Here is a 25,224-nt window from a genome sequence, read left to right on the forward strand (position 1 = left end):
CTAATGACTCCTTTCAGCATCATAGGAGTTTTATGAGTTGAACAAAACAAAATGCATCAGAAGTAAAGATATTACGAATGGAAATTTTTCTTGCTTTTGTCTTGTAAAAATCACAGCTTGAACATATTTGGAGCAGTAAGCACATAGCACATATTATTTTAGGGAAAGTAAATTGTGTAGGTGACAAAATACCCCCCCCCCCATCAAGGGGTCGATGACTGCTGAATACTTGCCAAATGAAATTACAGTTTCTCCACAACAAGAAATGTGGTTGTTACCCCTCCCCCAGTTGTCCTGTTTGCAAAGTACTTTCAAATACTTCTGAGCATAATTATATGCTTTTAGGAAGTAGCTGATGAATATATACAAAAATTATCTCATTTCAATTTGAAATAATAACATCTAACTTAGAAAAGAAACTCAGGAGTGGGAAACCATCTAAATTGATGATTACTTCCGGTTCCAGTCTGTTCCAGAAATCTTGGGACTTAAGGAGAGAAAATTTAACATAGAAATAATTTATGAAAAAAAAATAGCTTTAATCACAATATGCTTTATTCTCACAAAGGCAGGTAGAAAGATGGACTTCAGACCTCACAAGTCTTGGAGCATGGGTATCAAAGGAAAAGGAATAGTAGTTCAAAGCAAATCTAAGTCATTAAAAGGGAAAATCATTGGATATAAGGTAGAATCTCTGTACAAGTTATGGGGCACATTAGATAAAGTGCCAGGACTGGAGCCAGGAAGAAACATTTTATTCATGAGTTCAAATCTGACCTCAGACACTTACTAGTTGTGTTACATCGGGGAAGCCATTTAAACCTGTTTGCCTCAGTTTCCTTATCTATAAAGGAGTTTCCTTCTATAAAGTTTCCTCCTTTAAAGTTGAGGAAAATTTCAAACCATTGCAATATCTTTGCCATGAAAACTCTAAAGGTTGTCAAAAAAAAAGTTGGACAACATTGAAAACACCTGAACAACATCTGCAACCTAGGCTATAGGAAGCAGAGGGCCTGGGATGGACATCTGAAAATGGAAATGACCTCTGATGTCCTCAGATTTAACACATTCAGGTTCCAAAAAGCCCTGATTTCCCCTCCTACTTTGGGTAAATAAGTCTCCATTACTTTCTTTTCAGGATAAATGAGTGGAATGAGGGCCAAAGAGATGAGAAAACAGTCTTTGTTCCCTCTCCACTTTGAACATCTAAGTCAGAGGAGACCTAGACCCTATCTTTGACTTCATAATTAAGAAGTTATTTCCAACAAATAAGTACAAAGAAATGGAGTTATTACATTAGGCCATAATGTGATCAAGAAAATGGATATGAATATTAGGATTATTTATTAATTTACAGGTGGAGAGAACATGAAAAGTAATGTAACTCAAATACTTCATTTTACAAATGAAGAACTTGAGGTCCAGTAATAAGAATTAAATTTGCATATTTAATAATTGACAGGAGGATTTGAACCTAGATCCTTAAACACCAATGTTGTTCTTTCCATTGTACCATCATTCCTCTCTTCATAATTTTGTTTAAGGACTATCTCCATTTGTAATCTCTCTTCAAAATTAATGATCATAACAAGACAGCAAAGGAAAGTAATAAATGTTGGGGGGATGTAACAAAATTGAGACATTAATGCATTGATTCAACTATTTTGGAGGGCAATTTGGAACTTTGCCCAAAGACCTTTAAAAGACTGTCTGCCCTTTGATCCAGCCATACCACTGCTGGATTTATACCCCAAAGAAATCATAAGGAAAAAGACTTGTACAAAAATATTTATAGCTGTGTTCTTTGTGGTGGCAAAAAAAAAAAAAATTGGAAAACGAGAGGCTGCCCTTTGATTGAGGAATGGCTGAACAAATTGTGTTATTTGTTGGTGATGGAATACTATTGTGCTGAAAGGAATAGTGAACTGGAACGACCTTGAGGAATTGATACAGAGTGAAAAGAGTAGAACCAGAATAACATTATACACAAAGACTGCTACCTTGTTGTACAATCGAATGCAATTCTCTGCTAGCAGCAATGCAATGATCCAGGACAATTCTGAGGGACTTCTGAGAAAGAATGCTATCCACATTCAGAAGAAGAACTGTGGGAGTAGAAACACAGAAGAAAAATAACTGCTTGATGACATGGTTTAATGGGGATATGACTGGGGATGTAGACTCTAAATGATCACCTTAATGTAAATATTAATAATATGGAAATAGGTCTTGATCAATGACATGTAAAATCCAGTGGAATTTTGTATCAACTACAGGAGAGGGGGAGGAAGAGAGGAAGGGAAGGAAAGAACATGAATCATGTAACCATGGAAAAATACTCTAAATCAATTAATTAAATAAAATTTTTCAAATCTGAAAAAAAAATGAATGAGCATATGGGCTTCTACTGCTTAATACATAATCCTCTCATACTAAAGCACAATACCAGATCCTAGATCAAATCACCCATGGCTTAGCCCCATATAAACATATGTCCTTCCAGAAGTCCCTTTCTCTCTCTGAATCTTAAATATCCCATGGGTAAATGAAAGGGGTTGGATCTCCAAGATCTTCTCCAACTCTAGTTTCTCTGTCTATTAGAGAACAAGATTAGAAACATTTTCAGATAGAGGTATAAAATATCTGAGTTCTACATTTCTACATTCACCTCAAATTCTAGAAATAATGACCCTCCCAAAAAACTGTTATGCAGACCAAAATCTCCTTTGAAATAATAATTTTAGTGGTATAGATTTAGTGGGTAATCTACAGGAAAGAACTGACCAAAATCCAAAATGAGGCCAACTAAGATCATGCTCAACATTAATAGGAGCCAGGTCCCTTGGGTCTTCATTTTGGCTCTACTGTTACTGCTAAAAGCCTTTGTTTTCTCACCTGCTATTATGAAGAGATTTAACTGAAGAAGTGTGGGGAAATGAGAAAACTCATAGATATAGTCAGAAACATGGTTTTGACTGTTTATTACTTTTGGTGTGACCATATATAAGTCACTTAATCTCTTTGAACCTTAGTTTCCTCATCTGTAAAATGAGGAAGTTGGAATGGATAATATTTGAGCCCTGTTTGAGCTCTTAATCTGTGATCTCTCCTAAACCTAATATTAACTATTACCAGAATCTACCATGCCTCTTAACCTACTTCTACCACATCAAATATGTTACTATAAATTATTTTAGATACAAGATAAAATATATTCAATTAAAATTTAGGAATGAATAAATTAATGAAAAAACTCTCAAGAACTGCCAGGCACAGACAATTTCACTAAACCTGGGGTTGTAAGAATTTCTGGGGATTATTTTGGTCTTTACTCATTTTCCTTTACCTCTATTCTAAGTCTCTAAACATTCACCTGCTTTCACTCACTCTTCCCTATTACATTATCTTAAACTCTAATAAAAAGGCAGAGAAAATAGATAAAACCGATAAGAAACTCATTCAGACACAAAACAGGTGAGACTTTTTTAAAAAAGCACACTCTCTGAAGTGAGTTATTTAATAAGATGAAAATTTCCCTGATTTGTCTGTAAATAAACTGCAAATAATTTGTGAATTTGATTAAACAGAGGATGTGTTTAGAATAAAAAGGGTGATTTTCCTGAGCTAAGATAAAATGCCCTCTACCCTAAGGAGATCAAGCTCTCATTAGCTCTTAATGGAAAATAGAAAGCAATTCATGCTTAAGTGTTGGACATTACCCTGATTCTACTTTCACATTTTAAAAGCCCTAGCAACAGTTATATAAATGGATAGGATTAATATTTACAGTTTAAAGGCTTGATAAATAATTTATGAACATGTTTCACCCAATTTCCTTGAAACCTTTAATTTATTAAATAATAATCTTCCATGGGGTCAAATATAATAATAGATAACATTTGTATTATGTTTTAAGAATTGCAGGGCAATTTACATATATTATCTCATTTGATCTTCACATCAATGCTGTAAAGTAGGGACTATCATTATCCCCATTTTACAGATGAGAAAATTAAGGCTAAAAGGTGATGTGACTTGACCAGATTCACAAAGCCTATAGATATGTCTGAGACAGTAATTTTACTCATCTATCTTGACTCAAAGTTCATTGTTCTCTCCTTTAGATATATACCTGCATATGTTTATAAAAGCATATGACCTCTTTGGCAGAACATATATTACAATTTGGATGATATAGAGAACATTAGCATGGCCCCTGCCTGAGGATGATACTCACATTCATTAAGCCTTCCATAAAAACAAAGGAAAACAAAACAAAACAAAAAAAATACATGTTGTATCTCACATTGAAATATAAGCTTTCTTAGAAAAGAGGCTGTTTCCTTTTAACATTGTACTCCCAAAACCCAACATATTGCTTCTCAGCTAGTTGGTCCTTCATATGTGCTTAATCAATAAACACATAAATAGGTTTGTACCTTTAAGTCACTTGGAAAGGTTTTTAAAGGGACATCCATATAAAGGAAGATTGTCTTGGATACAACAACCCTAGAAACTGATCAAAAATGGAAGAAAACTAGCCTCATTTATCAATATCTTTTTTTTTCAACATTATATATAGAAGTTAGTTTCAAATTATTAGGAAAGTTTAATGCTTAAACACTATTAGAAGAATATGTAAGATTTAAGAAATGTTATCTTATTTGAATGAAAATTAAATAAAAATTTAAGTGAAATTAATTTGGTTTCAGATTTTATATTTAAATAAAGCTATGGTTAATTCCAAACATTCATGCACTTTATATAATCCAGGCAAAATAGCTGAATGATTAATAGGCTTCTTTTTTAATGTTATGGGATATTTGACACTGGAAAGACAATATCCATGTGTAAAGAATATATGGCAAAAGAGATCCAAAAATGTAACAATTAAAATAAATGTTTAAATGAAGACCTTTTGTTTGTATTTTTCTTTTCTTCCTTCCTTCTTTCCTTCCTTCCTTCCTTCTTTCTTTTCTTTTTTTCCTTTTCAATAAATTTCAAATAATGGAAATCATGAATGTATTTAAAACATTTACATATATACAATATGTACAAATGCATATATTTTTAATCTAGAAGCTTGTTCAGTGACTGATTATGATGCAAAGTATGATGTATGGGAAAGAATACTAAAAGGTTCAAAGAGACTGGCTATATGTGCAACCTTAGGCAAATAATTTAACTGTCTTAGTTTCTTCATCTATAATTGGGGGTGATAATAACTACCTTGAAGCAGCTGTCGTTTTAGAGAATCCTCTTTGGAATCATGAAGACCTGGGCCCAAGTCCCACTTCTGACACTTATTGGCTGTATTACATGAGCAAAATGCAGTCTTTCAGTGACTGAAATCACTTGCTAAAACTCAATTGCACAACAGATAGTGATTTCTATTGCTAAAGGAAATTTCAATGGAAATTCATTCTATCAATGAAAGGAAAAATGCTTATCCTACTTTTCTCTCACATAATTGTGATAAAGAGCAATTGAATTAACCATTGTCAAAATGCAACAAGAAAATGATTCAATAATAAAAAGAAAGTAATAAAGACTAAGTAATAATAATAATATTGTCAATTTAAAGCTCCAACATTCTCCTTATCACTTAATCCTATTTTTACCAAGGTAGAAAAATAGATGGAATGACAAGGCACAAAAAGTCTCATATCTCTTTTAAGGTCACCAAAAACTTTGGGTGGCTGTGTTTGAAGATATATTGTTGTCTTGAGACCATGTCCTGTTCTAAGAACTAGGCACTTTCTTTTATAATAAAGTAATGTGTGAAATGACAGTTAAAAACCATTCCAGTCCTCAAAAGGAAAAATGAACTAGAATTACTACTGAAGTCAGTTAGAAATCAGCTGCTCCTTGAAAAATGAAACTCATAACAAAGAAAAAAAATGAATGGCCTCTACTTTCTTTCTTTGATTTATTATCTGGTTCTTAAAAGGAACATTATTTTTACCTTCTATTAATCTGTATTTATCTAATTTATATGAAGTTTTTCATGAATTCTCTCCCTCAAAAGATTATAATCTACCTGAGAGAAAGGATTTTCCCCCTAATACTTAGTACCTAGAAATGCTGGTTGGACTGTGGATTCACAGATATTAAATGTCATTAAAAACAAATCACTTCACAGATGGAAGGGATACATAAGATCTAATGGCCTTTGTGGAGTTGATGAAACTGAAGAATTTTTTTGAGTAATGTAAAAATGGAGATTTTGAACCTTAGACTTCAATCCCCAGAAATCCTTGGTATTTCCCAGAATTCCCTATAATCTCACCTGAGTCCCCAACTTGGCAAGATTACAATTGGTATTTAACTGGCAATAATGCCTCCCTCCTTCTCTTCCATTGCAATGATGTAGCAAGTAAGCTAAGCACAGGGATTTTGAATTGGTTAATCAGCCATGGGCATGTGGTTTTTATTTAGTATCTTCTTTATTCCTTGATTTTCTAATAATCCTTAATAAAACTCATAAATATAATATTTTTAGTAGATAAATTAAATTAATTTTCACAGTTACATACCATGGGTACATGAATTTTAACTTACTTTTATTCATCTCTAACATTTTAAGTGAAGATCATTTACAAGTATATCTTTGTAAGAACATTTATAAGAGTATATTTGGAAAAGGTACCAAAAAAAGCTAGTATGATGGAAGTCAAGTCATGATCTAATTGATGTAAATAGCAAACCAAACTTTAGATAGACAAGAATACTGACATGGACCAAAAAGGATGGAGAGAAGAAGAAAATAGCATCCAGTTGCTTTGGGATGCAGAGAAAGGAAGAGAGATCTTTGGTCTTTAACCTAGAATGTCTTCTTGTATAAGATGGTGAATTTCTTGATTGACAACATATATTATAGATTCAGTACTCCTCCTACATTTTATAGAAGCATGACTTGGTTAATGGGAGGTCATTAAGTTTTAAGTTCCTGATTTTCATTTTCATTTGATAAGGCTATTAGAAAGAACTACTCAGAATTAGTACATCAGTCATTTTTTCCTGACAATGAGGAGCCACATTTATAAAGTGAACTTTAACTGTATTATCTAAGAGATACTTCATTAATATTGATCTTTCTAGTAGCAGTCAGTGTTGACAGTAAAGAATTTATTATTGACTGCCTATAAAGAATGCGGGAAGTTATTTTTTTTGCCTCCCAAAGCTTAGAGATTCCTTTAGGGAGTTTCAGAGTGCCTTGACTGATGGGTATCTCTTAGCTCTCTGTTGTTGAGGTTTTATGATTTTAGGAGTATTTCTTGGTTTCCCAGTCATTTCCTCAGAGTGTATTGATGGATGATTGCTTTTCCCCAGAGACATGATACAGAATGAAAATTCATATTGGCTTTGGTCACCTGCTTTTTGACCATGGGCCAGACTCAGTTTTCACTTATCCATATTTTCATTTTGATTCCTCTTATTAATTTTTTCCATCTTTCCTTCCATAACCTTGATTCTTTTCCCCTCCACCAACCTCCTTTCTGACTTGACATAACTCTCTTGAAGCCAAACAATTATAATTATATATGTATCACAGCCACAAAATGATCTATTTATAAAAATGCAATTTAAATGGCATTAAACTGTACAGATGATTATAGGAGTGTCGATATTATTTAGAGCTTGCCTGGTTAGCCATTTTTGCAAAACTTGAATTGAGGCTAACACTGAAGTACCTTAGTAACTCTTTGGAATGAAGGGCAAAAATGCTTTTCCATTGTCAGAACAACAATGAATGCCAATGAGTGATGTTGACTGGATTGAGAGGGACTTAATGCTAATAGTAAATACTTTTATTTATTAGAAGCTAACTTATTTTTAAAAGCTATACAGCCAATGACCTTCAGAGTAGAGAAAGCTTAGTATGAAGGAAGTACAATTCGGTATTCATTACCCAAAGAGCAAAGATTGAGGATGAGGGAATAGAGAAGAATGCCCAATTCCCTCCTACTTTCATGAGCTCTTGAATCCCCTCATCAAATGACCTTCTGGTTCTAGGACAACTGGGATCTTTTAGTCATGGCCTTAACTTGCCTACAAAGCTAAATCCTCAAAATAAACATGTAGTTTTGCCCTATGAAGGAATTTCATCATGTTTAACAGAATATAAGATTACAATGAAATTCTTATTTTATTAATAATAATATAAAACCCAATTTAGTATTATTTGAACTACCAAGTACCTGGGTCATTAAAGGAATCATTAACTTATCAAAAAAACCTATCAATAATAACTTCTACATAATAAAATTAAATTGTTAAGAATAATTCTAGAATACAAGGTACAAAATTATGTCCCCTCCAGGCCTAGATGGGCTTATTGAGATGGAATCTTCATGAATTTCACTATAAGAGAAAGATAGAAAGAGATAAAAGAAGAGGTAAAAGTAAATTTCTGCTGCTAACTTCAGCTCATAGTCAAAGTTGAACAGGTTAACCCAAGATCAGGAATATGGAGACTCAGAGTCCTTTTGGGTCAGAAGGAACAAGATTTGAGGTAAGGATAGAAGTTAAAAAAATGAGAAGTTTGAAATTGAGGCTCAAACATTTATACCTTGCCCCACCCTCCATTTTCCCCTTCCACAATAAAAATACTTCTTTGCAAACCAATTTTATGTGAAATAATTTACCTCATTCTTCCATTTCCCATTCTTCCAGGGCATCCCTCTTTCTCTCCAATACTTTCTTTTTTTACTTCATCTCCCCCAAATCAACCTCACTCTCAGGTCCTCTGCTATGTAAAATCCTTTTAAGTGACCTAGTAATAATAAAATTATCATAACTTAAATTTATAATTTGCCCAAATAGGAATTTAAATAGTTTAACTATTTATGTCTCTTATATGATTTCTCTATTATGATTATCTTTTTGTCTTTCTCTTGAATTTTATATATTAATGTCAAAATTTATTTAGCTCTGGATTTTCATTAGGAATATTTAAAAGTCCTCTATTTCATTAAATATCCATTTTCTTCATAAAGGATTATATTCAGTTTTGCTAGGTTGGTTATTATTTGTTTTAATCTAAGATCATTTTTTCCTTCTGAAATATCACATATTCAGCTCTTTACTCTCTTTATGTGGTAGCTGCTAACTAAGAAGCATGATAAGATGAATCACTTTCAAATTTAAATGAATGAATGGAAATAGGACTTCAATATTTCCTTTTATAAACAAGGTCAAATTCTGTCTAATTTTTCTCTGATTTCTTTTTAATATATTACTGACTATGAGAAACAATGAAAATGTGGAATTATACTGTACTTTAAAGAAAGCAACTAGAAGAGGTGAGAGGGGAAACCTAAAGTTAAAAAGAAGAGACAGAAGAGACCCTAGGATATCTAAACACTTTAGGTTATATGTGAAGAAATTGAGGAGTTTGGAAATTGTAAAGCCCATGATTTTATATTGTACAACTATGCCCAATATTGGCATTTCATGATTGTATTAATAAGATTTTATTAAAGCTCTATTATATGTTGAACAAAGTGCACAGTGCTAGATTCTAGGCATAAAACAAGAATTAGACAGTTTTTAACATGAAGGACCTCATATTCAACTGGGAGATGAAATGATTTTATAAACACACATAGTGTAGTGTCTAATATATACATATATATGTATTATATATAGTGTATTTATATATGTATGTATATTGTTTGTGTGCATACACATATACAAATGATGTGTGGAGGAAACACAAAGTATGTATAAGATTAGGAAAGGGAAGCTCTAGGATGTATTGCATTAGTTGAAACTTGAAGGGAACTAGTAATTCCAAGAAGCAAAGATAAATGTGGAGAACATAACCATGGAAAATATATAGGAGCAGAGAATGGGATATTGTCAAAAGAGCACAGCTGCTAAGGTAGTTAGATGGCACATAAAGTGTCCAAAGAAGAGTAATATGAAATCAATCTAGATCAGTAGGTTGGAATAAGATCATGAAAAATATTGAATGTCAAAAAAAGAGTTTTTATTTTCCCTAAAAACAACAGGCAGCATTTAGGAGGGTATAAACTAGAATGAAAGTTATAAATGAAATAGATTGTGGAAATAGAATTGCTCTGATTGATTTGGCATAAGGATTTAGGAGAGGAGCAAGGAAAAGTGTAGAGCATAGGATGCCTCTAAGATTGTTTAGCTGGGTAAATTTAAAGAAGAGTTAGGTTTGGAGAGAAAAAATAATCAAGTTTTTCTTTGGATATGTCTAGAAGGTTTGGCTTTATTTGAGTGCTTTGGTATCTAATAGAATATGTTTTCTGGTTGAAAACTCTTGTTTGTGTGCATACACATATAAACATATATGTGGTTAATATTTATTTTTCATGAGGCTTATCTCCAATGCATTTTGCAATGTTGAATCATGTCTTTATTCAGGTAAAAGGCCTTAACGTGTTCATTACATTTCTGTGATTTCTCACCAGTATGAGTTGTCAACTGTTCAATAAATCCTCTTATTTGAGTTGAAATCAGTAACATTGAATTCAAAAGCATTAGTCATCCAATTAATAAATATCTATGTAACACTTACTATGTGCTCATACTGTCTGATATAGTAACATGTAATACATAAACTAGACCTTCAAGGAGCTTACAAATAGGTGAAATCTGCTTATTTTTGACACATTTGATGGACTTGTGATTTTTTTTTTCAGATCCGTCAATTTTCCAGTGAGGTATTTTAGATTTTATTCTATTTTTTTTCTTTTTTCCTTGTTGTGTGCTGATGTCTTAAAGATTCACTTGATTCTATGTATCAAATTCTAATTTTTAGGAAGTTATTCTTTTCTTTGTGTTATGATGTTTCATTTTCCATTTGGCCAATCCTACTTATTAAAGAGTAGTTTTTTTCAGTGTTTAATCTTCTTTTCCCATTTGGTTCATTCTATTCCTTAGGTGGTTGTTTTCTCCAGTGTATCTTTGCACCTTCATTTCTGTTTTCCCTATTCTAGATTTTAGAGAATTTAGTTCTTCAGTGATTTCCTCCCCCTCACAATTGAGTTTTTCTGTCAATTATTTTATTATCTGCTTTTTAACTTCTTTTAAAGTTATTTCAGGGGTTATTTGGGGCCTTACATACTTATACACTTCCTTTGAGACTTCACAAGCTTTCTTTTTGGCATTGTTGCCCTTATGAGTTTATAATTTTTGCCCTTTTGTGTATGTTTTTTTTTTGGTCACTCATTTTATATATTTATTATATTTTAATAGCAAATTTACATATATGTTTTCCAAGTTATATGATTCGTATTGTCTCCCTTCTTTCTCCCTTACCCTCTCCTGGAGTTGACAAGCAATTAAATTTGGATTACAAATGTATTATCACTCAAAGCATATTTTCATATTATTCATTTTTGTCAGTGAATAATCTTATAAAACCAAAACCCAAGTGAACAAGTGATAAATCATATGTTTTCATGGGCATTTATATTCTAAATTCTTTTCTAGAGATTCTCTTTCATTCTTTTTCTTAAGTATCACAGAATTATCCTGGATCATTATATTTCTGTTACTAGCAAAATCTATCACATTTGATTATCTCACAATATTTCATTTACTATGTACAATATTTTCCTGGTTCTGCTTATTTCACTCTGCATAAGTTAATGTAGATCTTTGCAGTTCTCTGAAATCATCTTGTTCCTACATCCTTATAGCAGAATAGTACTTTATCACCATCATATACCACAATTTATTCAGCCATTCCCCAATTGATGGACATCCTGTTATTTTCCAATTCTTTTTTTTATCACTTTGTGATAAATAATTAGTAGTGGTATTGATGGATCAAAAGATATGCATTTTTATATCTCTTTGGCCATAATTCCAAATTGCCCTCTAGAAAGGTTAAATAAATTCACAACTCCACCAGCAATGTATTAATGTCCCAATTTTCCCACATTACCTCCAAAATTCATTATTTTCTTTTATTATCATATTGGCAAATCTGATAGGTACAAAGTAGTACCTCAGAGTACATTTTAATTTGCATTTCTCTAATTAAGAGTTATATAGAACATTTTTTTCATGTGATTATTGGTAGCTTTGATTTCTTCATTCAAAAATGCCTATGCATATCCTTTGACCATTTATCAATTGTGGAATGACTTGGATTCTTATGAATTTTACTTAGTTCTTTATGTATTTGAGAAATGACACCTTTCTCAGAGAAATTTGTTATAAATTCTCCTCAGCTCTTGATCTTGGATATAATATTCCTGAGAGTTGTCATTTGAATTGATTGCAGTAGGTGATCTGTGGATTCTTTCAATTTCTGTTTTACCTACTTGTTCAAGAATATCAGTGCAGTTGTTACGGATAATTTTTTGTAATCTTATTTCTAGCCTTTTTTTTGTTGTGATTTTAACTAGTCCAATGATTCTTAAATTTTCTCTGCTAGATCTATTTTCTAGTTCTGTTGTTTTTTCAATGATATATTTCATATTTTCTTCTATTTTTTATTCTTTTGATTTTCTTTCATTGTTTTCTGATGTCTCATAAAGTCATTAGCTTCTATTTCTATTTGCCCAAATCCAATTATTAATGACTAATTTTCTTTCATGACCTTTTAATCCTCCTTTTCCATTTGGTTCATTCATTCATTCATTCATTCTCTCATTCATTCTCTCTCTCTTTTATTTAGAATATTTTCCCATGGTTACATGCTTCATGATTCACTCCCTCCACTCTTTCCTCCCCCCTCCCAAATCTGACAAGCAGTTTTACTGTGTTATACATATATCATTCTTCAAAACCTATTTCCATGTTATTCATATCTGCAGTAGTGTTTTCCTTTAATATCAAAACTTCAATCATATTCCTAACACATTATGTGATTGATTATATTTTTTCTAACGCATTTCCATTTCCACAGTTCTTTCTCTGAATATGGACAGTAGTCTTTCTCATAAGTTCTTCTGAATTATTCTGGGTCATTGCATTGCTGTTAATAGAAAAGTCCATTGCATTCAATTGTACCATAATGTATCAGTCTCTGTGTACAATGTTCTCCTGGTTCTGCTCCTTTCACTCTGTATCAATTCCTGGAGGTCATTCCAGTTCACATGGAATTCTTCCAGTTCATTATTCCTTTGAGCACAATAGTATTCCATCACCAACAGATACCACAATTTGTTCAGCCATTCCCCAAATGAAGGGCATCCCCTCATTTTCCACTTTTTTTTGCTACCACAAAGAATGAGACTATAAATATTCTTGTACAAGTTTTTTTTTTCTTTATTATCTCTTTGAGGTACAAACCCAGCATTGGTATAGCAGGGTCAAAGGGTAGGCATTCTTTTAAAACCATATGGGTGGACCAATTCACAATTCCACCAGCAGTGTATTAGTGTCCCAATTTTGCCACATCCCCTCCAACATTTATCACTTTCTTTTGTTGCTATATTGGCCAGTCTTTTAGGTGTAAGGTGATACCTCAGAGTTATTTGAATTTGCATTTCTCTAATAAGGAGGGATTTAGAACACTTTTTCATGTGCTTATTGATAGTTTTGATTATATCATGTGAAAACTGCCTATTCATGTCCCTTGACCATTTCTCTATTGGGGACTGGCTTGATTTTTTTGTAAATTTTCCTTATTTACTTATATATTTGGGAAATTAAACTTTTGTCAGTGAGTTTTGTTATAAAAATGTTCTCCCAGTTTGTTGCTTTCCTTCTAATTTTGGTTACATTGGTTTTGTTTGTACAAAAACTTTTAAATTTGATATAAACAAAGTCATTCACTTTACATTTTGCAATATTTATAGCTCTTGCTTGGTCTTAAATTCCTTCCTTTCCCAACAGATCTAACACGTTTACTATTCTATATTTACCTAATTTATTTATGAGAGACTATATATTTTCAAAAAACATTTCTAAACTCCTATATGAGGGCAAAGGCTAATGCCTCAAAACTGGTGAGTCTCACAATACCCAACTCTCCCCTGTTCCAAAAAGACTGTGACTAAGATCTCCAAAGCAGGATAGAGTAGAGGAAGAAATAAGTTAAGGTTTTTCAAAGAGCCTATGGCACAATGTTATTCAACTTATGGCAAAAAGTTGAATAATGATGAATCAGGACTCCTGGTTTTATGTCTCTTTTGAGTATGGGCTGTTGATTAGCATATACAAAACTGATGTTAAAAAACCTGTAAAATAGATGAGGATCTACTATTCACTTCTTTTTTATGATAAGTAAACTAAGCCCCGGCAATGTTGTCACTTATTTGAGACCACACTGCAGTTTATCCACCTCACTTCAAGTTTAGTATAATTTTCACCATCATTCTATTTCATCATGCTGCCTCTTTAGGGGAAGAGAAAATAGGTTTCCTTCCCATCCCACAATAGATACCCTATAATTATCTCATTATTAGTTAGCTGAACATTTGGGCTTAGCAGTGTAGCAGGTATAGATAAGGACTGGAGATTATTCCAGACACTTGCTCACTCTAAACCTACCTATAGGCAACAGGAAAATACATAGCTGAAGCACATCTTGGCTGGGCTAGTGTGCATGTGTATGGGTGTAAACTGGTCTGGCCCATTATCCTTCTCTTAGAGAGCTTTGTTTGATGGAAAAATAAAAAGATACTTTAGTGAGACATATACTAGTATAGCATAGCTACTCTGCTCTGTTCTTCCAGGGAATTTTTTCCCTGTGTGCCTATGTTCCTATGTTTTAAGAATTCCTGAGGAAATATTGTGTACCAGGTTATGTGTATAAATTGCATGAGGTCCTTTTAATCGAGAATAATGAAAGACTTGTCAATGACAAATTTATGTCTCAAGGGAAGCAAAAGTTGTCTTTTTTTATTATGATCCCTTTTTTTACGTTTTATTCTTTCCAAAGTAACAGTGTTAGTGTCAGAATTTAAGGGAACATGACAGTCAGAGAATAAGTAGCTCTGACCATAATTTCCTCCACAATTCTCCAAATAACATTCATATAGTCTCTCTGTCTTTTCCCATATTATAAGAACACGAAATAATTTATTACTTGAGGTGGTTTTAGACTTAGCCTATGGTAGAATGAGATGAAGTATTAGTGCATGACAATATAAACAAAGGATAGTAATGGTGTAAAAAAAAAGTACTATTCATTGTAAACCAGGAGAAAGAATGCTACAGACAAATTGTGTCTTTTCCCGCTCATCAAATATGACTGAAGGAGACTCAGAATGAAAAAAATATATACGTACTAAGGAATCCTTTTTATGGATTTTTGGTATATACTCTCTACCTAAAATTTTTAAACAAAGTGATTTATACAACTCTTTGGATTATTATTTCTAGTGAAATAATTGTCATATTATATGAGATATGTTAAGTAGCCACAGGAATACATTTAACTGAAAAATTAGTGGTGGAGATGGATGGAAGCATATAAATAGAAATTGAAGCAATCCTCCCTGCTGGGTGAATAATTATGGCATTTATTAGTTAAAAATTATAAATTACTCAAAGCAAAAAAGAACATGATTTAATGAGGTCCAGTATCATACTAAACCAGATAACATTAACTAGGAAAGATGCTTCCCTACTGGGAGCAAATTAAATTTTCTTTATAGAGGGACACAATCACTTTTTTCCTCTGGAGAAGGGTTGTGAAAATTGTCTGTAGTGTCTTTCATCCATGGGTCTCAAAGAACTCAGCATTACTGACTCATTAATTCTCTCAATATGATTGTGAGTTATATATCAGTTTGCTCTTATTTTCCTTTTATGAAGGGAGAAGCCTAGATAGAAAGACCTAAATTGACATGCCTAAGAAAAATCTGTTAAGACAGGCACTTGGAGACAGTGATTTTCTAAGATGAAATAATTTATTCTGAATTAACTGGTTGTGAATTCATCAATTTAACTAGAGGGAAAGTTTCTTGAATGCCAATGGATAATGAATATATTTATCTCAGGAGATTCCTTAAGGGTGACACTTGAAAGCAAATTAAATGTTCCTCTCTGCTTCTGTCTCTGAGCACCTCTCACTCACTGTTCTTACCTCTGTATTTTACCCTTGTTTTCTCTCCCTCATGAAGGTGCTCAGGATAATTTCTGCCTCAGTGAGGAATAGCCTTCTAACAAAGGTCATGCCCTATGAATTCAACAAGTTAAATGAAGGATTTACTGAATTGATCAGTGGTTTCCCTGATCAATACTCCTCTTCCTTTTACAATGCTATTAAACTATATAATTTGATCAATTGCAAGTAATGTTTCTGGGCTAAAGAAACTCCTCTATGTATCTGTTATATAAGTAATGTTTTCCTCAATCACAATATGCCACTACATCTCATCAATTTGCATACAACACTACACACACACACACGCACACAGGCATATGTGTGTATGTGTGTGTGTGTGTGTGTGTGTGTGTGTGTGTGTGTGTGTGTAATGGGCTAATCATAACCAGTATGACTCTTGTTAACTTTTGACCATAAATCTACTATAGATAATTATTTACCGATTAACATATCCTTGAACATTTCATTTAACAAAAACAATCTTTAAATCTTTAATCTATATATACTTTACTCTCATACATGATCAGAGTTTTATACCACTTCATATCCGCACATCCATTACATGAATGACCTTTGAGTTTCCAAGATTTAAGGTTCTTTGGAGACTGTGCTATTACACGATTGATATCACCAGGAGAATATAGACTAATATATAAAATTTTTATGTCTAAACACACATATACACATGAATATTTGTAATACCTGTAAGTATATGAGGGGGATGTAAGAGATGTTCAGGGAAGACTAGCACCTTTGGTATGAGGGCTCCTGGGTTTGCCTTTTCAAAACTGCTCATCCGCCTTTGGTATCTGTCTTTCAGTCAGCTTTCACCTGTAGCATTGGCAGCAGCCACAGCCTTGATAAAACCATCTCAGCAGATGGGTTAAACAAATTTGAGAGGAATTGACAAGCCTCAAACCCATTAGTAAGCACAGGGAATGTCATCCCCAAGCATGTGAAGACTTCCCCCAGCAGAGTGGGCAGATGAGAATAGTTTGTTGTAAACACCATGAAGATAGCTAAAGTAGGTGCTGTGGAGACTGAACATCAAAGGTGCCAAGGTCATCATTGCATCCTGTGCTATTTCTAATCATCCTGATTTTTGTCTTGCCATTGAATCTTGTTGACTCTGGAAGAGAAGGAGATAGATGATTTTGAGCCACTCTGCCTTACTTAAGTCCAATTCACAAATAAGTCAAGACATAACTCCATGTTGCCTTTAGGTCTCTTCAAAGTGAAGACTGAACAAAAACAATTATACACTATGTAAGCATATATTACATTTGAACATATGTGCAAACACACAATGATACCATCTGTATACATGCACACATAATATATGTATATATACATGACACACATGTGTACACATATAGCAATGCACTATGCACACATCTATAAAGCATGTGTATACTCACATGGTTATATCTCACTGTATACATGGCATCTAGACAGATGTATGCATACATTCATATTTTTCCACCTACCTATCCACATATACATTTGAAAGTACAAAACTGCTTATATTTTCCTTTTATGGAGGAATAAGGTGAGGCATAGGGACACAAAATGCCTAAGGAAGATCACTTAAGGACTTCATCTAAATTGAAATGTTTTTATGCATTAAATAGTTATGAATTCATCTGTTGAATTAACTAGAAAATTATTTGTTTGTCAGTGGATAGTAAACATATGCATGTTTATGTGTCTCAGAAAGTACATTAAAGATGACACTTGAAAGGAAATTAAATATATCTGTCTACTGGTTTTTTCTCCCTATATCTTTCCTTCTTTTTTCCCTTTTTTATTATACACATTCTCTCTGTATCTATTTCTGTCTCTGTTGGTCTTTCTATCTCTATCTCCTTCCCTCCCTCTCTCACCTCTCTCAACAATGTGGTTGGGAGCATTTTTACCTAAATGGATATATATGTGCATATTGTAATATTTGTTGGGAAAAGAGATGGGAGATTGAAAAGATGGGAGATAATGGGAGGTTTGTAGCAGAGTATGGAGGAGTTGAGGGGAGAGAGAGAGAATATTGCTTGAAGAAGCAAAGGAGAGATATGCCCCCTGCTATGAGAAAGCAGCAGGGGTCTGATAAGGACTGTTTGGCGATGAATAACTGAACTGATGTTCAGGTCCCTCTATGCACAGAAAAGATAGTCCACTTATCTGACTGTGAGTTCAAATAATATAAAGTTTAATAACCAGTTGTGATTGGAGAGATATTAGGAAGGAGGAGCAAGGGAGGTCCCTAAATAAGGTTGGAGTCTTCCTCAGCTTTTGGAGCTGAGGCCAGGCCCCACTGGCTGGTGGAGGGTTTCTCCCACTGCCTTCATTGGTGCTAGTTTTGTCAATTTCAGAATCTTAGCAGTAGACAGAAAGCAAACAAGAACAGTTCTAACTTTCAGAAGTGATTGGGCCTGAATCTTCGGGCTGAACCAAGAAGAGACACGTCACTCCAGACTGGGCTGAATAAGCTCCTCCCTCCCCCAACACCAGGAAGCAAGATCCGCCTGACAAGAAGGAAGTGCTAGTCACAAGACCTGAATGCCACTCCCAGTTGCCCCTTCCCCCACCAACTGTCAGTATTGTTTCCTTTCCACAATATGTGTATATAGATATGCATGCACCATATACATACATATTATATTAACACATACATATATAGGTGTCAATATACATACACACATACATTTGTGTATAGGCATATGTGGACACATGGGATATATACATGAGTATATATAGGGGCATATATCATCATATGCATATTTATTAACCAAATGAACTTTCTACCTATTTGAATTTCATAGTCATTATGCATTTCTTATCTTGTGGGTAAAAATGCTTTCTTGTGTTTCTTTTTTGACCAATCTCTTTTGATTAACTATGTAAAATTAATCAGTGTTGCTATGTAAAATCAATATAAATAAGAGAAAATATTAGACTTCAACTTTTAATAAATCCTTACCTCTTTACTCTTCATAAGACATATTCCATTACTATGATGAGCATACATATCCCTCTATTATCCTTTGTTGGATATGTGTAATAAATATATCATTGGTCACAGTTGTTTTAGTCATTGAATATAACAAGGAAACTAGAATATGCATAGTAGACTCATTTTTGAAGAAAATCTTTAAAGTTACAATCTGTTCTAGTGAATCAGTCATTTTTTTAGGTTAATCATGCCAACTGTGATCCCCACCCTCCACCAAACATGGTATCTTCTTTTGGAGATTTTTGAAAATGAATTCTATAATCAAGCCACTATTACAATTCATTATTTTTCCTATGAGTAGTACAAATGGCCAGCTCTTCTTTCTGACTTTTTGTCCTTAATTACTCTTTCTACTTGCTCATATAAAACAAAATAAATCAGATGAAAGACTTTTAAAGTGGTTGTTCCATGGAGTGTTGTAGAAATGCTGACCAATTGTTCCATTTACTATTAATCCATCCTCCTTCCAATTTCAGTAATAAATATTATTTAATTTGGTTTCAGATCAATTTTTTGTAAGTTTCTTTTATCTTCTGCTCTTTGACACTATTTTAAGATAATACTGATAAAAATATTTTACCATACTATTTCATGATGCTTAATAAATGAGTTTGAACTCTCAATTAGTACTTCTCTTGGCTGGAATGTCATTGCTTTGAAAGGATATTCCAATATTTTATGTGTAAAATGGTTTCTGGAATGTTTTGCTCTTCTCAATGAGGTTACTGATTCACATAGGCTAAGCCTTTGGGGAAAGTAAGTGATAAGTTATTCTCTCTGTCTCTGTCTCAGTCTCTGTCTCAGTCTCTGTCTCTGTATCTCTCTCTCTCTCTCTCTCTCTCTCTCTGTCTGTCTCTTTCTCTTTTTCTCTTTCTCATTTGAAATCAGGTGTACTGGAACATTTCCAAATTAATATTGCCTTATTCTCATCTTGTTTCTAATTGACTCTTGTTCTAAAGTAGCTGATGGTCTTTCTACACAGAGGGATGATTTAGGAATTGTCAATTAACTATTTTTACTGTCTATTAATATATTTAACCTTAACTTCTATGATGTTGTTTAACTTTTATAATCAAGGTCTCAAGTCTGCTTGGATAAACCTTTCCTCATTTCTTCATTAATATTATTGATTACTCAATCCTTTGTGCTTACTTGAGGAGAAATATTTTCATGTTCACAATTTAGTTTATTTAATTTGTTTGTGATCAGCATGGATAAATGGGTTTATTTGTGATGATCCTTGTGTAATTGTAATTTGAGAAGTGAATTAAACCTTTATAAAAATAACTTATATCACTCTTTCCCCATTAAGGAATAGCAATCTGGGATGCAGCTTGAACCTAAAAATTATTTCCTCTACACTAGCAATATTTAGGGGAAGTGGATAGATATAATTATAGCCAAGTACCCCTTTTCTGAAGAGTGTTTAGTGGCTGCAATCACCTTCCCCTGCTTAGCAGTAATCAAAGTTTCCCTTAGAGAGGAGTGTGTAGAGCACTCTAGTCATATCTATTAATGCCTACCCATGAGCCATATTTAGACAGATCCATGTGAACACACATATGAACTACATGGAAAACACCCACTCATAAATACTGCCCATATAGAGTTAAAGGATCCATTTGAAATTAATTCTCAAGATCAATTTGTTATCTATTTATCTCTCATCTTTCCTGTTTTTTTGGCTTATATCCTCTGAGATACTTAACACTTCATTTTCCTGTAACCTTCCCTACATCCTTGCCAAAAGTCTCTGCCTGATTCAGTCTATGAAGACTTCAATATTTCTCTGTGTTCTCTACAACTTCAACTGACTTTGCATGAAATTTATTTATACATGTTGTTCTATAAACCAAGGTAGGTGAATATAAGAGATTATTTCATTTTTCTCTTTTCACCTAAGCAAATAGCATGGTGCTTTACTCATAGAAAGTCTTTAATTTTTTTTAGTGGAATGAAATAATTTCCTTCCCTTCCTCAAAAATATTAAATAGAACCAGGAGTACATTGTACACAGAGACCAATATACTGTGGTACAAGAGAACATAATGGACTTCTCCAGGTGTGGCTTTACAATGTCCCTGAACAATCTGCAGCGATCTAAGAGAAAAAAAAAATATCCTCAAGCAGAGGACAAACTGAGGGAGTAAAAACACTGAGGAAAAGCAACTGCTTGACTACAGAGGTTGAGGGGACATGATCAAGGAGAGAAGCTAAATGAGCACCCTAATGCAAATACCAACAACAAGGAAATGGGTTCAGAGCAAGGACACATGTGATACCCAGACGAATCGCGCCTCGGCTAGGGAAGGGGTGGGGGGGGATTGAGGGGTAGGAAAAGAAAATGATCTGTTTCCAATGAACAATGTATGAAAATGACCAAAAAATAATGTTTAAAAAATATTAAATAGCCTACACTGCAGAATGGACAAGATTTAGACTCTTTAGCCTGGCTCCTGGATGATTCTGAAATTCCTAACTATGACTCTTCTGAAGTAATTATATTATGTGATCTTGATACTTTCAACAATTATCCTTGTCATAATCATCATCATCATCATTTTCATTAATTATTTCCTTCATCATCTTGCCATATAGTCTTATTGGTTTGTTTCCAGAGAAAGAAAAAAAAAAGCAAATTCCTGTTACACATAACATTTATGTTATTTAATATATATGCTATATATAATTTTATTCAGCTTTTTCTAAAATGAAATGTTTATTCTTGAAATGAAGAAGGAATCTGTGAAAACTGCCAGAAAGTAGTTATGTTGCTAATAAATGAAAGGTCCTTGGTTTTTAAAAAAAATTTCCTTCATTTTATTTTCAACATTGATTTCTTTACTAATAGAAAAAGGAGACAGGGGCAGAGGTCTTTCTTTCTTCAAAAAGGCTACTTACAAAAAGCATGGCTGGTTTGAATAGTTGCCAGGCTTTTCTTTTCTCTTCTGGCCTCAATTTGAGACTTGTTTATGAGCAATGGTGATGAGGACTTTTTCTATTTTTGGAACTAACTCAGTCCACTTAAGCCAAAATTTTCAAACAGAAAGTTTTTCTTTGGCATTTGCATATTCCAATGCACATTTGAACTCATGTCTCTTGATCTTGGCTAAATGGATCTTGTAAACTTATTTGTGTTTTCATTTAACAAATGTGTATTAGATACCTACAGATAATAATCAAGAATGTGAAAATTAATGATTTTAAGGACTATCCTTCCAGAGTTGCTTTCATTTAAATATTATTTTAAAATTGCCTTAATGATTCAAAGACATGGCTCTCTAATTACAGAATTTTGACCATGGTGGAGGGAGATATATCCTTGGAGAAAACATCCCTTATATGACTCTAGTGGGCTGCAACTTGTAGAAGAAACTAGGTGATGCAATAGAAAGATCACTAGGTCTGGAGTTAGCAAGACTTGAGTTCAAATTAATCCTAGGCATTTACTAGCTGTATAATCCTAGTCAAGTAAACTGTCTGCTTCAATTTTTTCAGTTGTAAATTGAGCATAATAATACATACATACAATCCAGGATTGTTGAGATCAAATAAGATAATAATTGTAAAGTGCTTAATACGGTGCCTGGCACTTAGTAAATGCCATATAAATATTAGCTATCATCATCATCATCATCATCTGACTGTTATGGAGATTAAATAAAATAATATTTATAAGGAACTTAGCACTGTGCCTGGCACATATTAGGTACATAATTACATGTTTGTCTCCTTCCTTCTTTGTATCTCTGTATAAAGCTGGCAACAAGGCGAATAATAAAAGCTAATTTAAATGATATTGCCTATTTTTAATTTTTTTTTCTCCATCATCCTCCATTGATAACTGGTATGAGCCAAATAATAGTAGAAGCTTTGAGTTACAATATGATACTTCACTGTTTCATAGCTTTAGAAATTGAAGATATCTAGAAGAAAATTGGTTAATTAATCAACAAGCTTTGATAAAATACTATGTGAGAGAGACTATTGTAGTCCTCTATTCTTGTCCTCTAGAAACTTATAATCTAACTGGAGGAGACAACGTAGTCATACAAAATAAATACAAGAAAATGTGCATAGGGAGTAATAGTCATATGTGGAGAGATTATAAAAGGCTGCACATATAAGGTGGAATTTAAAATGAACTTTGAAGAACACTAGGGATTCTAAGAGACAAAAGAGAAAAATCAAACACATTCTAGTAATGAGGTGGATAATGAATTCTCTTTCTCTCCCTCCCTCCTTCCTTCCTTTTCCTCTCATTTCTTTCACACGCAGACACATATACCTCACACTATTTGGTAGATGAGTAAACTAAATTTAGAGAATTTAAATGACAATTAAAGATATTGAGTTAGCATTTTACAGAGTGAGGATTTGAACTCAAGTTCTCTGAATTCAATCCAGTCTTATTTCCAGTTTACTACATTGGTGGGGTTAAAAAAATATGTGGGGAGTATGTGAGTGATCTGTTTCGTTGTTTTTGTTCAGTCTGGTAAAAAGATAGCAAATATTCACAAATGACTATGATTCAAAATAATGATGCATTGCACGGGTGCAAAATGAATTGTTCTTAAAGGTTCAGGAGGTAGATATATTGTTACATATTGCAAAGATAATGGAAAGCTTTATGGAATAGATGGATAATTCAAGGCTGTTCTCATAAATGTTTAACAACTGACTTTTCTTTTAAGTTTATTTTCAGTTCCAAATTTTCTCCCTCCCCTCACTCCCCACTCCTTCTCTGTTCTTCCCCCTCATTGGAATTAGTTTATTTAGTCAATTTAGAACATTATTCCTGGGTTACAATAATCACATTTTCCCTCCCTCCCCTCCACCCACCCTTCCCACAGCCAACCCGCAAATTCATTGGGTATTACTTGTGTTCTTGACCAGAACCTATTTCTATGTCATTGAGATTTGCACCAGGATGTTCATTTAGAGTCTACATCATCAACCACATTCCTTCGATCCATATATTCAAAAAGTTATTTTTCTTCGGTGTTTTTACTCCCACAGTGTTTCCTCTGAATGTAGATAGTGGTTTTTCTCATAGATTCCTCCAAGTTGTTTATGATCACTGCATTGCCACTAATGGAGAAGTCCATTACATTCGATTGTACCACAGAGTATCAGCCTCTGTGTACAATGTTCTCCTGGTTCTGCTCCTCTCACTCTGCATCAATTCCTGGAGGTTGTTCCAGTCCCCATGGAATTCCTCCACTTTATTATTCCTTTGAGCAAAATAGTATTACATCACCAACATTTACCACAATTTGTTCAGCCATTCCCCAATTGAAGGGCATCCCCTCATTTTCCAGTTTTTTTGCCACCACAAAGAGCGCAGCTATGAATATTCTTGTACAAGTCTTTTTCTTTATTATTTCTTTGGGGTACAAACCCAGCAGTGCTATGGCTGGATCAAAGGGCAGACAGTCTTTTATCGCCCTTTGGGCATAGTTCCAAATTGCCCTCCAGAATGGTTGGATCAATTCACAACTCCACCAACAATGGATTAGTGTCCTTACCTTGCAGCATCCCCTCCAGCATTCATTACTTTCCAAGGCTGTCATGTTAGGCAATCTGCTAGGTGTGAGGTGATACCTCAGAGTTGTTTTGATTTGCATCTCTCTGATTATCAGAGATTTAGAGTACTTTTTCATGTGCTTATTAATAGTTTTGATTTCTTTAACTGAAAATTGCCTATTCATGTTCCTTGCCTATTTATCAATTGGAGAATGGCTTGATTTTTTGTATAATTGGTTTGGCTCTTTATAAATTTGATTAATTAGATTTTTGTCACAGGATTTTGTAATGAAGATTGTTTCCCAATTTGTTGCTTCCCTTCTAATTTTGGATGCATTAATTTTGTTTGTACAAAAACTTTTTAATTTGATGTAATCAAATCGTTGATTTTATATTTTGTGATTTTTTTCTAGCTCTTGCTTGGTTTTAAAGTCTTTCCTTTCCCAAAGATCTGACAAGTATACTATTCTGTGTTCACACAATTTGCTTATAGTTTCCTTCATTATATTCAGGTCATTCACCCATTCTGAGTTTATCTTGGTTTAGGGTGTGAGATGTTGATCCAAACCTAATCTCTCCTATATTTTATTCCAATTTTCCCAGCAGTTTTTTTTTTATCAAATAGTGAATTTTGGTCCTCAAAACT

At 33.4% G+C, this 25,224-nt stretch overlaps 1 non-coding gene across 1 annotated transcript; it reads left to right on the top strand.

Moving 5' to 3' along the window:
* The first annotated feature begins 4,156 nt into the window (after positions 1 to 4,156).
* LOC130457723 (U6 spliceosomal RNA) lies at positions 4,157 to 4,261 on the top strand. The gene has a single exon (XR_008917007.1). It is a non-coding gene; the product is annotated as a U6 spliceosomal RNA (small nuclear RNA).
* Positions 4,262 to 25,224: the final 20,963 nt, after the last annotated feature.

Source organism: Monodelphis domestica, chromosome 2 (assembly GCF_027887165.1).
Source record: "Monodelphis domestica isolate mMonDom1 chromosome 2, mMonDom1.pri, whole genome shotgun sequence".
Taxonomy (NCBI): domain Eukaryota; kingdom Metazoa; phylum Chordata; class Mammalia; order Didelphimorphia; family Didelphidae; genus Monodelphis; species Monodelphis domestica.